Here is a 15,254-nt window from a genome sequence, read left to right as displayed (position 1 = left end):
AGGAGCATCTAGAGGTATAAGGGCAATCCTGTGTCACCCAAAAAAATATACTTAGACTTAGTTTCAGTTTCATGTGTTTTCATTTTTGGATACCCATTTGGGTCAAATAAAGGTTCCAACTCTCATAGTTCCACTATCAGTGTTCGTGTAAATCTCAAAAAAATAGGAGTATGTAATTGAGCCATCATTTTGGTGAACTAGGAGGTGCAAATTGGCTAGATGAATGTAATTGTAATTTAGAGCATTCCAGAAAAAGAATCAGGTCAAAAGGCCCCAAAGTTTGAAAGTTATTGCAGTTTGTTAGGTTGTGGAGACCTCCTAAGAATGCTTCAAAGTCAGGTTAGGGGCATTAAATGACCTCAAAAAGGGCCAAAAATGAGGGACAAGTAAAGTTGGTCCATAGGTCTATAGAGTGCTTTGAGAGCTTTTTGAAAATGTAAACGATTCGTCAATCGGAGCTACGGTTCAAAAGTTATGCCTCCCGGAAGTTCAGTTACCATTTATGGATTCTTCTATATTTGTGTCAACTTCTAACGCAACTTCTGGAACCTTCTATTTGGTTGGTGGATGCCTACTAGCACTTTCTAGAATGTACTCCTAGTCCTTAACCCTTCGAGGTCTATTTAAGGAGATTTTTGGCATTGTAAAAGGCAGTTCGGAGTGGAGTTTGAGAGGAGGTACTGAAAGGAGAAATTATCTCCAAATTTTATGCTATTGTAAGCCCTTAGGGCATGTTTTGAAGTTTATTTTCTTTGTACTATTTGTACTAGCTTATTTTCTTAGTTAATATATTTTCTCCTTTTTTGTTGTGTCCATTTTGTGCTTGGGTTGTGTCCCCATCAAGTGGTATCAGAGCTAGTTTTCCTGAGTGTGTAGACAGAGCGCCGACTGTGAGGCAGTTTGCACCAGGACTGTGTGGTTGTGGGTTTGAGTTAAGAAGATGCCTCCACGAAAAGAGTGTGGCGAAAGGGCTAGAGCTATTAATCTTGAGGAGGTTAGAGCCCTCCAAAGCAGGTATAAGCATTGCAGGAGGAACTCCGTAGAGGAACAACTGTGGCCGCAGGTGATGAAAGCGAAGATGACAATGAAGAAGAAAAAATTGGACCAGAAGGGGAATTTGATGGGAAAATTTTGAATCATGTAGAGGAAAGGCTTTTTAGGGCCATTACTAAGTTTGGGAAAAGACCTACAATTGAAGTGGGTGTATTTTCAGGAAATCTGAAACCAGATGAGTTGATCAATTGGATCAATGAACTGGAAGAATACTTTGAGTATGAGGATATCAGGGACCCAGATAGGGTTAAGTTTGCAAAGGCCAAACTGAAAGGCCATGCCAAAATCTAGTGGCAAGAGGTCCAATTGGAAAGAAATAGAAGAGGAAAGGAGAAGATCACAAGGTGGGATCGCATGGTGGACAAATTGAAGAAGCAGTTCATTCTTGTGGACTACGAGCTTGATTTGTTTAAGAAGATGCATGGGTTAAAACAAGAAGGAAGATCAGTCCAAGAACATACAGAGGAGTTTTACTGACTCTTGATTAGAGCAAGGTATGCAGAAGCAAATAAGGAGAAGGTTGCTTGTTATATCAATGGGTTGCGACTAGCATCCAGGAGGAATTAAGTTTGGTAAGAATGACCATCGTTGAAGAGGCATACCAATTTTCCCTACGAGTTGAAGAGAAGTTGAATAAAAGGTTTGAAAGAAGACAAAGAGGGCACAGTCAAGGAGGAAGGGGAAGCAGTAGGTCATCTGGAGGCCGCAATGAAACTCAAAAGAAAAATGAAGATGAGGGTACTAGCAAGAACAAAAGGAATGACGATTTCAACAGCTCCCGTAACCAAGACTTTAGAAATCAGAGAGGAAGAGGTAGAGGACGTGGACAAGGAAGAGGAGGCTTTTGTGGTACCTGTTTCCATTGCAATGAAGAAGTTCATCGTGCCTTTGAATGCCCTCAACGACAAGGAAGGATAGATAGGAGAGCTGAGGGCCAAGCTAGGGTTTCTCATGTGGATGAGGATGCACAATCATCACATTCAAAGGATGCAAAAAGAGGAGAGACCTTGGTAAATGAAAGAGTCCTACTAAGTGGTGAGATTGAACTAGGACAATGGAGGAGTTTGTTCTGTACCAGATGCAAGTGTGAGGATAAATGTTGTGATGTGATCATTGATGGTGGTAGCACTGATAACTTGGTATCAGAAGAGATGGTCTCTAAGCTGAAGCTCAAGAGGGAGAAACATCCCCAGCCCTATCGGATTGCTTGGGTAAAAGATGATCATAAGGTCTTGGTAAGTGAACAATGTTTAGTAAAATTCAAAATTGGGAGTTACCATGATGAAGTTCTCTATGATGTTATTTCGATGGATGTTTTCCATCTATTGTTGGGTAGACCATGGCAGTTTGATAGGCATGCAATACATGATGGTCATGGGCATATGCACCGAGTTGTGGTGCCAAAAAGGTGACAACAAATTTTTTTTTCCTATTTTAAACAGTGCGTGCGCGCTATAGTGCGTACGTGCTATAGCGTGTACGCGCTTTCTAAAAAATAAAAAAGTATGTATGATGGGCTGCAAACTCGTAGCCCATCATTTTCATTACCATTTTCTTTTACTCCTACAACAAGTAGCGCGTACGCGAGTTGAAGACTCAACATTTGCACCACCATTTGCCAAAATGCCTCCTCGTCGATGAAATCCAAGACCACAAGCTCACCCACGACGATGCCATAAGTGATATAAACCTAACTTTGCATTGTTTGATATATTTTTCATATTGTTTTGTAAGTTTTTTATATTCTTTTGTAGGTTTTTTACAAATTTCATTTAGATTTGTTTATTTATTTGAATTTCAATTGATTTTTTATCAGGAAATGTTCATAATCAACCAGAAAATCCACAAGAACATCAAAACCCTCAAGAACCCCAAAACCAAAACCCTCCTCAAGAAGAACAAATTCCACAACCCGAACCAATTGCAAGACCTCCACTAGGCACACAAGAAAATCTAAGAAATGAAATAGAGAGAGGCAAAATTGAATTAGAAGGAATCATTGCTCGGTTGAAAGAATCTGGACAAACCAATCCAATGAGGGCTCAATTGGCATCATCCCTCGAATCCATTAACACTCAGATAGCCTCAGTTAGTGGTCAGTTAGATATTTGGCAGGCTAAGAGGGATGAACAAAAAAGATTTTATGCAAATAAATTGTCATATGAAGATGTTAAAAAAAAGGAAATACCAAAAGGTAGTATATGTGCATTATTTAGAAAACCCGGTGAGAAAAATACTATTAGAGAGGGTACTAAATGATTCCCCATCCATTGGTGCATACATGATGCTATTAGAAATAATGTTTGGGATAGATGGTGGATGGTTTTTAATGCCCCTCCTTGCAACAATCACGAGGTCCCCATGTATTTTTTGAAGAAATTATATTGTGAGTTTGTCCTTGGGGAGATCCCCAATTATTTTGATATGTTAGACTCCCAGGGTAGAGGTGGGGGGTCATCATTTGAGAGGCCCAGAGCACGTCGTGACCCTAATGTAATTAGGGCACCCATGGTCCATCCACAGCGTGAGCATGTGATTATTCCTTCAGTTGTGAAGGAACATGTAGAGGCCAGCACTCTAGGGACCATTACTGCTTTGACACAGACCCTCATCCATTCCACAAGCCCATTAGTTGAGGGGGAGCCTTCTATACGTCATGGTCACATGTGCACTTCATGCGGATCCCTAAGCACATTTGGCACTCACGTTGGAGATGGTGCAGATGATGGGCTTGTCATTGATCAGTTCCTAAATGAGACATTTGGCATTAACACACAAGTAAATTACTAATTTGATCACATTTCATACGTATAGTGAATGATTAATTAATTAGGATTTATTGACATTGTTCAAAATTTAGGGTCAAAGTGTTCCTGGGCCTAGCAGTGATCCTCCAGGCCCATTTTTTGTCCCTTCAACGAGTCCTGAGGTATGTATCAATTTAATCATTTTAATTAATACATATATTTATTACGTAATCATATTAAGGATTGACCAAAAAAAATATGCATGTGCATCAGTTCTCCACAGGACCCTCAACCTTTACCACATTTGCAGAGCAGAGACATCATACGAGCTTCACACAGGTACAGTTGTTTCATGTTAATTTAATTCATTTGATTATATTTATTCCATGTTTCATGTTAGATATAACGTGTATTGTATGATGTGCAGCTCATGATGTCGGACACACCTCCTCATCTGCGACAGTCTATTGATAGTGGAGTGGCCGCAGCTGTGGCTAGCTCACAGCCACTGACAGAGGTATGAAAGAATTTTCTTTGTTTTAGTTGTTGTTTATAATAGTTAATCTCAAAATATCTAATGTTATTTATAAGTGATTATATTTATTGAATTGTTGTAGGGTCTTGTCACGCCTGATCGTCCACGAGCATTTGAGTTGGACTTACAGAGTGACTATTTGTTGGCGGTAAGAAAATAATTGATTTTGTGAGTACATATATTTGATTTCAATGTATAATAAATATTGATTCATATCTACTTTCTTTGTATTAGTTGGACTTGGAGAAGAGCCTCAACAAGAGGTCAAGTGAGCATGTCAGGAAGGCCCCGTCATCTCCACTGTCTCCCTCCACATGATGGCAGAGGACATCGAGAGACTTGTTTCCTTCCCCTCGTGGGAAGGAAAAGATGTAGTTGAGATATTTGATACATATATATATAGAGAATTGTTTCCTTCCCCATGTATATATATAGGCATCTGAGAGACATATTCGATACACATTTGATGTACATATGACATTCTATATTTGATGTATGACATATTTGATGTATGACATTATTGGTTAATATATGATATGTTTGTTCATATACAACATTATTGGTTATCATAATATATTATGTGTTTGTTAATGTATATGACATTATTGGTTATCATTTTATATTATATGTTTGTTCATGTATGACGTTAAATTAGATATGTTCGTGTATGACATTAAATTAGATATGTGCATGTATGAAATTAAATTCAATTGCTAGAGAGTTTCCATTATGTCTACCAACTAGTAGATGTTCTTTTTTGCTTTATTAGTATTTCTAAAAAACTGCAAAGAAGCTGTTTCTGGTAGTATCTACTATAGTCCTACTCAAATATGTTTTCAAAAATACTTAGTATGGCAAAGAAATGTCTATGGAAAGCTTGTCAAATAGGATATTAAAGAACTAAATGTGGATAGTCATTAGTACCCATCAATAAGAACATAGACATCTTTCTCAAGCAAGCCATATGACATTAGCAAGTAATTTATAAATTTCCTTTGCAAATAACTAGAAGATGCTATGAATCTTAATACAGAGTTAATCATGAACTCATTATTCCATCCAAGAAGCATATATCACCCTAAGCCAATTAACCGACAGGATAAAAATAATTCAATTTCAACAAAATTTTGAGTATAACAAGCATCTTAGGGATTCTTACAAGAATTAACACGATGTTCACAAGAGCATTACAAGTTCTTGTAATGCTATTTCACATATTGTAATCATATTCAGTTTTGAATGGCCATTTGTGTTACAAGCATAAATGTTCTTTAAGGTCTTTTAATTCTAGACATGAATTTTATTATGAAGCTTTTTTATGACAACCCACTCAATGCATATATTGTTGTTCCACATTATGCTAATTTGACTTTCATTGGTTGATTTGGGTCTAGACATGACGTTATTCACTACCTTTTTTATATATTATTTTTTTGTAGTGAGGTTCTGGCCTGAATGAATGTATTAATCATCGAAGTTGTGAACCTTGGTCAAGATCCTTACAAATATATTTTCAAATTGGACCTCAAATAGTTTTCTCAGTCACCCCCTGTACATAGATACTGAAATTGTAGTTAATTACAAAATTAATACTGAATTAACACAAGTTTAATTGAGAAGTATTATGTACCTCAATAGGCTAGATTATTATTGACCGGGAAGCTTTATCTTAGAGCAGTTGGTTTCCTAAATCTTTAGCGCAATGACAGTCTTATGGAATGTGGAATTAGGTCTGCTAGCTAAGGAACGTTCTTTAAAAGGTAGAGGAAACTCAAGACTCACATGTTTCCAATCAATATAAATGTTTAAATCACTTCTCTAATTTTTTCTATTTATGATCTTCTTCAAACTTAACTTTCTAAATGCATTGATGGGGAAATAAAGATCTTCTAGGAACTAAAGGCTAATCATGTTTAATACTTACAATTCTCTGTTTTTATCTAATAATTTAAAAAAGATTGTACAAGTGTTTTCAAAGAGCAACACTTGTCACTAACATCATAAGAAGGAATATCCAAGGAGTCTTACCACTGATCCCCCACCACCAAATTCAAGAGAAAACAAAATTCCACTACTAAAGAGATAGTAACAATGATCATCCCTAGTCTCTCCCTTATCACAAAATGATTACCATCAAAATTTGCATTTCCAATTGCGTCATGTGCGTTTAAGTGATAGTAACATTTTCACTCTCTTACCTAATGTCTCCCATTTTTGAAACTCCTGGGGAAGGGCAAGGCCATCTTCTCAGTACTTCAAAATACAACGAGTTCCATTTTTTCACATATTGATAATTGTTGACTTAAAGTATAGTCGAAGTATTGACAGCCCATAGATATGCCCCGTCAAAGATCGCAGACCTGTGGCATTTAGTGACCTTTAGGGACATTCTGGTTCAGCGTGCCTGAGAACGTTCGAGCACTGAAGGGGATAGGAAGAGGTTGGGGATAGGGTTTACCTGGCCACCCAAAGCTAATGGAGCAGATAGTTTGATCCCATGACAAAAGATGAGAGAGATTTGGCAGTTGGCAACTTTGTACTGGCCAATACTACGAGTTTCAACATCACCCGAGATGGCATTGTAGAATGAAAATGGAATGTGATGTCCAAAAAGTGAGAGAGGTTATTGTAGGTCTCTGCAACACAATCCTGTAGGAATTGGAATCTCATCCATATCTTGCATGAGCTCCGAGATATGCCCCGTCAAAGATTGCAGCCCTGTGGCATTTAGTGACCCTTAGGGACATTCTGGTTTGGCGTGCCTGAGAACATTCAAGCATTGAAGGGGACAAGACAAGGTTGGGGATAGGGTTTACCCGGCCACCCGAAGCTAATGGAGCAGACAGTTTGATCCCACGGTGAAAGATGAGAGAGATTTCGCAGTTGGCAACTTTGTACTGGCCAACACTACAAGTTTCAGCATCACCCGAGATGGTGTTGTAAAATGAAAATAGAATGTGATCTCCAAAAAGTGAGAGAGGTTATTGTAGGTCTCCGCAACACAGTCCTATAGGAACTAGAATCGCATCCATACCTCGCACAAGCTCTGAGATATGCCCCATCAAAGATCGCAGCCCTATGGCATTTAGTGACCCTTGGGGACATTTTGGATTGGCGTGCCTGAGAACGTTCAAGCACTAAAGGGGATAGGATGAGGTTGGGGATAGGGTTGACCAAGCCACTCGGAGCTAACAGAGTAGACAGTTCGATCCCACGACAAAAGGTGAGAGAGATTTGGCAGTTGGCAACTTTGTACTGGCCCACACTGCAAGTTTTAGCATCACCCGAGATGGAATTGTAAAAAAAAAAATGAAGTGTGATCTCCAAAAAGTGAGAGAGGTTATTGTAGGTCTCCATAACACGGTCCTGTAGGAACTAGAATCGCATCCATACCTCGCACAAGCTTCGAGATATGCCTCATCAAAGATCGCAGCCCTGTGGCATTTAGTGACCCTTAGGGACATTCTGGTTCAGCGTGCCTGAGAATGTTCGAGCACTGAAGGGGATAGGAAGAGGTTGGGGATAAGGTTTACTTGGCCACTTGGAGCTAATGGAGTAGACAGTTTGATCCCACGATGAAAGATGAGAGAGATTTGGCAGTTGGCAACTTTGTACTGGCCAACACTACAAGTTTCAGCATCACCCGAGATGGCATTGTAGAATGAAAACGGAATGTGATCTCCAAAAAGTGAGAGAGTTTATTGTATGTCTCTGCAACACAGTCCTGTAGGAATTGGAATCTCATCCATATCTTGCACGAGCTCCAAGATATACCCCATCAAAGATCGCAGCCATATGGCATTTAGTGTCCCTTAGGGACATTCTAGTTCGGCGTGCCTGAGAACATTCAAGCATTGAAGGGGACAAGACAAGGTTGGGGATAGGTTTTACCTGGCCACCCAGAGCTAATGGAGTAGACAATTTGATCTCATGATGAAAGATGAGAGAGATTTGGCAGTTGGCAACTTTGTACTGGCCAACACTACAAGTTTCAGCATCACCCAAGATGGTGTTGTAAAATGAAAACAGAATTTGATCTCCAAAATGTGAGAGACGTTATTGTAGGTCTCTGCAACACGGTCCTATAGGAACTGGGATCGCATCCATACCTCGCACGAGTTCCAAGATATGTCTCGTCAAAGATCACAGCCCTATGGCATTTAGTGACCCTTGGGGACATTCTGGATTGGCGTGCCTGAGAACGTTCGAGCACTAAAGGGGATAGGACGAGGTTGGTGATAGGGTTTACCCAGCCACTCAAAGCTAACAAATCAGACAGTTCGATCCCATGATGAAAGGTGAGAGAGATTTGGTAGTTGGCAACTTTGTACTGGCCCACACTGCAAGTTTCAACATCACCCGAGATGGCATTGTAAAACGAAAATGGAGTGTGATCTCCAAAAAGTGAGAGAGGTTATTGTAGGTCTCCACAACACGGTCTTGTAGGAACTAGAATTGCATCCATACCTCGCACGAGCTTCGAGATATGCCCCATTAAAGATCACAGCCTTGTGGCATTTAGTGACCCTTAGGGACATTCTGGTTTAGCGTGCCTGAGAACGTTCGAGCACTGAAGGGGACAAGAAGAGTTTGGGGATAAGGTTTACCCGGCCACTCGAAGCTAATGAAGGAGACAGTTTGATCCCACGACGAAAGATGAGAGAGATTTGGCAGTTGGCAACTTTGTACTAGCCAACACTACAAGTTTCAGCATCACCCGAGATGGCGTTGTAAAATGAAAAAAGAATCTGATCTCCAAAAAGTGAGAGAGTTTATTGTAGGTCTCCACAATACAGTCCTATAGGAACTAGAATCCCATCCATACCTTGCACGAGCTCCGAGATATGCCCTGTCAAAGATCACAGCCCTATGGCATTTAGTGACCCTTGGGGACATTTCGGATTGGCATGCCTGAGAACGTTCGAGCACTGAAGGGGATAGGAAAAGGTTGGGGATAGGGTTTACCTAGCCACCCGGAGCTAATGAAGTAGACAATTCGATCCAACGATGAAAGGTGAGAGAGATTTGGCAGTTGGCAACTTTGAACTGGCCCACACTGCAAGTTTCAGCATCACCCGAGATGTCGTTGTAAAACAAAAATGGAGTGTGATCTCCAAAAAGTGAGAGAGGTTATTGTAGGTCTTCGCAACACGGTCCTGTAAGAACTAGAATCACATCCATACCTCGCACGAGCTCCGAGATATGCCTCGTCAAAGATCGCAGCCCTATGGCATTTAGTGACCCTTGGGGACATTCTGGATTGGCGTGCCTGAGAATGTTTACCTGACCACACAGAGCTAATGGAGTAGACAGTTTGATCCCACGAGGAAAGGTGAGAGAGATTTGGCAGTTGGCAACTTTGTACTAGCTGACATTGCAAGTTTTAGCATCACCCGAGATGGCGTCGTAAAATGAAAACAGAGTGTGATCTCCAAAAAGTGAGAGAGGTTATTTTAGGTCTCCAAAAAGAGTGTTTAAAAATGAAAAAATAGCGTGGGGTCCTTTGTATGGTTTGGGAGTTTGACCATTAAAACTAGAAATTGTCCTAGTAGTAAGTGCTGGTAATAGTTTTGAAATTTGATTGTTGAGTGTTGAGAAACCTCAAGTTTGGGATTTTTCTTGTTGGTTTGAGTCTATAATAACCATTTCCATCTGAAAAGTTGAGTTTTGAAACCATTTAAGAAGTATTTGCATAGTTTTCCCTAAAATTTGAGTGCATAAAAAGGGGTATGTGATTGCTCCCAAGGTGGATTTAGTGTTTTCTCCAAACAAGAGTTGCATTTTATGTTTGAAGTCATCTAATATAACCAAAGTGAAGGTGGTTGAACCATTTTGGGGTTCTAGAGACGTTGCAAAGTAAGAGTTCTAGAAAGCCCTAGGGTAAAGGGGCTAGAAAGGAGGGTTTTGTAAAAACCATTGTAAAGTTGATCATGAGACCAAAAAAATAAAAGAATCCTTGCATTTGAATCATTTCTTAAGAGTTTTTTGGGTCATGGGAATTCCAAAAGTCAAGGGATTGTGAGTTGCTTTGTAAATGGCCTCAAACTAGGCCTAGTTGGCAGACTGAAATAGCCAATTTTGAGTGATATTTTACAAAACCAGTGTAGTTGGTTTTGGAGTATATTTTAGAGTGAGAAAAAGGGTATTTTAATCACCCAATAGTTTAGGACAGGCAAGGGCTAGTTGGAACAAGCCTAGAAGAGGCAAAATTGAGAAAGTGTAAGAGATGAGTTGCAAGAAACAACTACTGTAGATGATGCAACTATTGACAAGTTGTAAAGCGAGGGGGAGGAAATCACTATTGAATCCTTCCTAAAAATCAATGGCTTATTAGATGAACCAATTAACACTTTGTTGAGGAGTTATAGACAAAATATGAAGGGACTAGGTACAATTGCACCTAAAAATACCCAACCAAAAAACCTAAACCAGCCAGTGGACTATTATAGGAGATAAAACCTTGAGCATACAACAAGCATTGATATTAGATTAAGCTTGCTAATGCAAGATTCACAACCAGATTGGTTGTAGGAGGTTGTCACAAACCTTGGGTAACAAACATAAGGTTGAGTGTATTGCGTACCTTGAACCGAAGATGATGTGCCTTGGCAATAAGATGCAAAAGATGGAATATCACCTACTTGATGTGTTGATGTTATGCCTTCAACATGACATGATGGAGTGTGTATATCATCGGATCTAGAAATCGGTGTCTCTTCAACATGAGAGGACGATATGACTTCAACATTGGAAGATGGTGTAGCAGACGATATGACTCCAACATTAGAAGATGGTGTAGCTTCACAATTCAATTGTCTTCTTGAGCGTAACAGTCTCATTCGTTCTCTTTGTCTTTCCAATTCTTCCTCCTTGTTTCTTGGTACCGGTGGTTCTTGATCCTCTTCAAAAGTCAATTCTTCATTATTGATTTGCAATTTTCTTTGCTCACGTAGTAATTTCATTTTATCTCTTTTAATTGCCAAATCTCTCTCCCTATCTTCATTTGTTTGATTTTTTGGTTTCCTCCTTGGCATGATGATGATTTATACATGTCAAATTATTCAAACATTTGAATTACTTAAAATGTGTAAATTACAAATTATTTAAATACATATAAAAATTATAATTATTTGAATGAATACACAATATATATATAAAATGACTTGTCAAATTTCTAACCATTTCGAAATAACATTTCATTGAAACATACAAATTTCAATGAATTCACTATATATTAAACAACATGTCAAATTATAATCAAATTTGTATCTATATATCAACAAATAATATTTAAAATAGATTGCACTAACCTTTTCTATACAAGGAATATTCAAAAAGTCTTCAAATCGTGTATCCAATGATTGAATTTGGTGTTTGTTAGCTTCCAAAAGTGTTTGCCACCTTGAAATAGTGTTTGTTAGCTTGAAATAGTGTTTGCCACTTTGAAAGAATGTTTGTTGTGTTGAAACCCGCAATTTTTGTCAGGATAACAGAGTGCAGAATAGAACAAAATCAGAGAATGAATGAAACGGGCCCCAAAGTTTCTTTTTGACCATTTTTAGGTGATTTCACATAGTGCGTATGCGCTATAGCGTGTATGCACTATAGCACGTACGCACTATATTAGAACACATCACTCTCCACCCTCCCTACTCTCTCTCTCTCCCTACTCTCTCTCTCTTCCTACTCTCTCTCCCCTCTCCCATCCCCTACACTCTCTCTCTCTCCCCTCTCCCATGCTTTACTCTTTAGATCTCTCACACACACTCCCATCCTCCCTCTCCCACTTCTTACTCTCTCTCTCTACCACCTCCTACTCTCTCTCACACTCTCTCCCATCCCCTACTCTCTCTTACACACACTCCCATCTGCTACTCTCTCTCTCCCCTCTCCCATCCCCTAAACTCTCTCTTTTGCAGATACACACTCCCATCCCCCTCTGTCTCTCCCCTCTCCCATCCCCCTCTCTCTAGATCGCTCACATGCACTCCCATCCCTCTCTCTCCTCCTCTCCCACTCCCTCTCCCACCACCTACTATCTCTCTCTCTCTCTCAAGTTCTCTCTCTCCCTCTCTACTCTCTCTCTCTCTCTCTCTCTCCCATCCCCTACTCTTACTCTCTCTATCTCTCTCCAATCCCCAACTCTCTCTCACACTCTCTCCCATCCCCTACTCTCTCTGACACTCTCTCTCATCCTTTCACTCTGTCTCTCTCATCTCATACTCTCTCTCTCTCTCTGTCACCTCCTACTCTCTCTCACACTCTTTCCCATCCTTTCACTCTATCTCTCCCATCTCATACTCTCTCTTTGCCACCCCCTACTCTCTCTCACACTCTCACACTCTCTCCTATCCCCTAGTCTCTCTCTTTCACAGACACACACACACACACACACTCCCATCCCCCCTCTCTCTTCTCTCCCATCCCCTACTCTCTAGATTTGTCACACGCACTCCCATCCCTCTCTCTCCTCCTCTCCCACTCCCTCTCCCAGGTCACCTACTATTTCTCTCTCTCAAGTTCTATCTCTCCCTCTCTACTCTCTCTCTCCCATCCCCTACTCTTACTCTCTCTCTCTCCCATTCCCAACTCTCTCTCACACTCTCTCCCATCCCCTACTCTCTCACACTCTCTCCCATCCTTTCACTCTATCTCTCCCATCTCGTACTCTCTCTTTGCCACCCCCTTCTCTCTCTCACACTCTCACACTCTCTCCTATCCCCTACTCTCTCTCTTTCATAGACACACACACACACTCACACTCCCATCCCCCCTCTCTCTTCTCTCCCATCCCCTACTCTCTAGATTTGTCACACGTACTCCCATCCCTCTCTCTCCTCCTCTCCTACTCCCTCTCCCAGGTCACCTACTATTTCTCTCTCTCAAGTTCTCTCTCCCTCTCTACTCCCTCTCTCCCATCCCCTACTCTTACTCTCTCTCTCTCCCATTCCCAACTCTCTCTCACACTCTCTCCCATCCCCTACTCGCTCTCACACTCTCTCCCATCCTTTCACTCTGTCTCTCCCATCTCGTACTCTCTCTTTGCCACCCCCTACTCTCTCTCTCACTCTCACACTCTCTCCTATCCCCTACTCTCTCTCTTTCACAGACACACACACACACTCACACTCCCATCCCCCCTCTCTCTTCTCTCCCATCCCCTACTCTCTAGATTTTTCACACGCACTCCCATCCCTCTCTCTCCTCCTCTCCCACTCCCTCTCCCAGGTCACCTACTATTTCTCTCTCTCAAGTTCTCTCTCTCCCTCTCTACTCTCTCTCTCCCATCCCCTACTCTTACTCTCTCTCTCTCCCATTCCCAACTCTCTCTCACACTCTCTCCCATCCCCTACTCTCTCTCACACTCTCTCCCATCCTTTCACTCTGTCTCTCCCATCTTGTACTCTCTCTTTGCCACCCCCTACTCTATCTCTCTCACTCTCACACTCTCTCCTATCCCCTACTCTCTCTCTTTCACAGACACACACACACACACACTCACACTCCCATCCCCTACTCTCTATATTTGTCACACGCACTCCCATCCCTCTCTCTCCTCTCCCACTCCCTCTCCCAGGTCACCTACTATTTCTCTCTCTCAAGTTCTCTCTCAACCTCTCTACTCTCTCTCTCCCATCCCCTACTCTTACTCTCTCTCTCTCCCATTCCCAACTCTCTCTCACACTCTCTCCCATCCCCTACTCTCTCTCACACTCTCTCCCATCCTTTCACTCTGTCTCTCCCATCTTGTACTCTCTCTTTGCCACCCCCTACTCTCTCTCACACTCTCACACTCTCTCTTATCCCCTACTCTCTCTCTTTCACAGACACACACTCACACTCACACTCCCATCCCACCTCTCTCTTCTCTCCCATCCCCTACTCTCTAGATTTGTCACATGCACTCCCATCCCTCTCTCTCCTCCTCTCCCACTCCCTCTCCCAGGTCACCTACTATTTCTCTCTCTCAAGTTCTCTCTCTCCCTCTCTACTCTCTCTCTCCCATCCCCTACTCTTACTCTCTCTCTCTCCCATTCCCAACTCTCTCTCACACTCTCTCCCATCCCCTACTCTCTCTCACACTCTCTCCCATCCTTTCACTCTGTCTCTCCCATCCCATACTCTCTCTCTCTCTGCCGCCCCCTACTCTCTCTCTCTCACTCTCTCCCATCCTTTCACTCTATCTCTCCCATCCTTTCACTCTATCTCTCCCATCTCGTACTCTCTCTCTGCCACCCCCTACTATCTCTCACACTCTCACACTCTCTCCCATCCCCTACTCTCTCTCTTTCATAGAAACACACACTCTTATTTCCCCACTCTCTTCTCTCCCATCCCCTACTCTCTACATCTATCACGCACACTCCCATCCCCCCTATCTCTCTCCCTCTCCCTCTCCCTCTCCTACCACCTACTAGATCTCTCTCTCTCAAGTTCTCTCTCTCCCTCTCTACTCTCTCTCTCTCTCCCATCCCCTACTCTCTCTCACACTCCCATCCCCTAATCTCACTCTCTCTCTCCCATCCCATACGAGCTCTCTCTGCCACCACCTACTCTCTCTCACACTCTCACACTCTCTCCCATCCCCTACTCTATCTCTCTTACACACATTCCCATTCCCCCCCTCTCTCTCTCCCTCTCCCACTCCCTCTCCCCCATCCCCTACTCTCTCTCCCCTCTCCCATCCCCTACTCTCTCTCTTTCATAGACACACACTCCCATCCCCCCCTCTCTCTCTCCTCTCCCATCCCCTACTCTCTAGATTTGTCACACACACTCCCATCCCCCCTCTCTCTCCCTCTCCCACTCCCTCTTGCACCACCTACTATCTCTCTCTCTCTCTCAAGTACTCTCTTTCCCTCTTTACTTTCTCTCTCCCATCCCCTACTCTCACTCTCTCTCTTCCATCCCCTACTCTC

Source organism: Cupressus sempervirens, chromosome 1 (assembly GCF_028749045.1).
Source record: "Cupressus sempervirens isolate cs-2001-9-10 chromosome 1, ASM2874904v1, whole genome shotgun sequence".
Lineage (NCBI taxonomy): Eukaryota > Viridiplantae > Streptophyta > Pinopsida > Cupressales > Cupressaceae > Cupressus > Cupressus sempervirens.
Note: the sequence above shows the minus strand (reverse complement) of the source record.